Source organism: Monomorium pharaonis, chromosome 5 (assembly GCF_013373865.1).
Source record: "Monomorium pharaonis isolate MP-MQ-018 chromosome 5, ASM1337386v2, whole genome shotgun sequence".
Lineage (NCBI taxonomy): Eukaryota > Metazoa > Arthropoda > Insecta > Hymenoptera > Formicidae > Monomorium > Monomorium pharaonis.
In genome coordinates this window covers 18,686,341-18,689,335 of record NC_050471.1, presented here as the reverse complement: position 1 = coordinate 18,689,335, position 2,995 = coordinate 18,686,341, and the positions used below count along the sequence as shown (strand labels likewise).

Below are 2,995 nucleotides of genomic sequence, written 5' to 3'. Positions count from 1 at the left end.
TTTTATTATTTTATTGTTATTTCCATTTAAATATATATTGTTTTATAATTTAGTTAGTTTAGTTTAATTTTTTTAAGGTTACAATTCTTTACACAAATCACTTAACAACTAACCTACATTTACCTTACAGCTATTTCTTAACAACCTAATTTGTGCTAGTGCGTGCCAGTCACCCGCTCACGCGTCCATATCCTTTCTCTACACGCATGCACGCACGCACGCACGCACGCATGCACGCACACACATTCCGTAGTCTGAACTTTCATTTCCTCTTACATTTATATATGTCTTTACATATATAAATTACAAATATCTAACCTTATCTTCTCTACCTCTTTCAAGATACATTTCCAATCTTTCCCTCTCACTCACCCTCTTTCTGTCCCCATTATCCCCTCCATAGCTCCTCTTCTTTCGCTTTCCACCATCCTCATCAGTGGCCATTACCTTTCTAGTCGGCAGAACGATCTTCGCCTTCTTCGGTGCACTTTCACCAGACGTTGTCCACTGCTTCAACTGATGTTTCAACTCGGGTATACAGTGGTAAATCCAAGTCTTATCCACAGTCACAAATCGACACCAAAAGTTTTGCAGATTGCGTTTAAACATCTACAAACACTGCTTTGAAATGTCTTTCCGCGTGTGATTTTGATCGATGGTCAACAATCGCGGCATCCATCGATGGTCAACAATCCACCGTACACACAGCGTTTTCACTTCCAATTTTTCGTGCAAAATATTATGCACCCCAGCTATTGAGATGCCTGCATCTCAGCTCTGTTACGCATCTTCATACGGCGATCTTCCACTATAAATTTTTTCAATCACTCTGGCGTGATGATTTCAACTGAACGTCACAAGCGCGCTACTTTCTTTAATTGTTGTCCGGCCACATTTAAATTTATTAATCCAAAAGTACAGTCTTTAACGTTCATGCAGAGTCTCCATGAACTTCGTCCAACTCGACTTTGATCTACGCAGCCGTCCACTTCTTTAAATAAAAATGTTTAATCATTGCACAAATTATGTCTTTCTCCATTCTTATAATAATTGCTGACACGTTCACTTTAAACGCCTGCCAAACGTAAACTAAGATTCGCTTTTGACTGAAACTTCGTATGGAATAATTTAAAGAATGTTGCTATCTAGTCATATACTGTAAAATTCATTGTGACGCCATCTCGCAAAAATTTACCTTACTTGCTGAACTATTTTCATAATAATAAATAGTATTTGAGAAAAAAATAGTAAATTCTTAAAAATAACAAGATTAAATATTCTTACTAAAAAAACGTTTATTTTAACGTTCTCTTTAAAAATCCCTTTTGAAATGTTTATTTAAATTTTTAGAAAATTTTTTGGTAATTATTCAGTTTAGGGGAGGCAGCTCCTATGACCTTGACCTTGACATATGATATCAAAGTCACTCTCCTGAGTGACCTTCAAAATATTTTAGCCGTCACTCGTGATTTCTTAGTATTTATTCAGTATAGGTATAGGTATACATCACATAGGTTTGCGACACATAGCGAGGTGTACCCACCCCTCCCCCCGCTTACAGAGCGAAACGATGTCCACGTTTGTATTCTACCACAAAAGCTTGCGACTTCAAATTTGAAATTGTGGCCAAATAGCGACTTTAAAATGTTTGGGTTAGATTAGGAAAAAATACAGGGAGGTGGTGCAGGGGAAGGGGCGGAGCACCTTCCCGGTCCACACGTTCTCTGTACCACACTTTGCATATAAATTAGCAAACATGCAAATCACGTATTTCATATATTATTAATATAAAATATATATTTTCTGGAAATTAAGATAAATAATAGTGATTGTGCTATTTAATTCATTCTATAATACATCAATAATGAAGACTTAGAAATAATAAATTTCTTACTTGTACTGTACTACATGAGTTTGTGACTTTATTTGATACCATATAGATAGAATTGTAGTATATATAAATCAATCACAACATTCTTAGTTCATTGTTCGGTTATTCTCAGAGTGTGGTGCAGAGAACGTGTGGGCGGGGAAGGGACTCCGCCCCTCTCCCCGTATTTTTTTCTAACCTAACCTAACCCAAACATTTTAAAGTCAAACTTTTTGGCCACAATTTCAAATCTAAAGTCGCAAACCCTTGTGGTAAAGTACAAGCGTAAACATCGTTTCGCTCTATAAGTACGGGAGAGGGGGGGGTAGACCACGCTACACGTGAAAAGTTGCAAACCCATCTAATATACTCTTATACTGAATAATTATGTGTCATATTTATAAAACTTTTTTGTTAATAACATTTTAACGAATCACGAGCTAAAATCTTTTTACAAAAAGTCACTCAGGAGGGCGACCTTGATAACATATGTCAAGGTCAAGGTCATTGGAGCTATCTCCCCTAAACTGAATAAATACATTAATTTGTTTATAACTTTTAAACTAGAGGGAGGCGAACAAAAATTCCAACGGGGCATTCATGGACAAACAATGGGTAAATGTTTAAAAAAATTTTTTATAATTTCTTAAACTTGGGGCGGCTAACTTCACACAGGTCTGCATTGCTATTCCTCACTTACACTACTTACGTGCGCCGAGTGAATATCAAAGAATAGTTTCTACTAATGCAGAGTTGACTACTAGTACGGAGTTCCAATATACATATATGAGTGAATCCCAGATGCGCACAGTAATAAACGGACACAGCAAGCTGAGTGAAACGGACACAGTAACAAACGGACACAGATCAAACGGACACAGTAATAAACGGACACAGTGCGAAACGGACACAGTAACAAACAGACACAGTGCGAAACGGACACAGTAACAAACGGACACAGACCAAATGCGCACAGAGCGAAACGGACACAGACCAAATGCGCACACTGCACATGCGCACAGACCAAATGCATACACGGAAAGTCGCAAACCCATGTGATGCAGTGAATGCTTTGCACGCACACACACACACACACACACACACACACACACACACACACACACA

The 2,995-nt window shown here is 37.8% G+C and overlaps 1 protein-coding gene across 3 annotated transcripts in view; it reads right to left on the bottom strand.

The window, feature by feature from the left end:
• LOC105830827 (tubulin polyglutamylase TTLL5) overlaps window positions 1-2,995 on the bottom strand; it is a 239,101-nt gene that overhangs the window by 195,670 nt on the left and 40,436 nt on the right. The gene's annotated exons all lie outside the window — the stretch shown is intronic.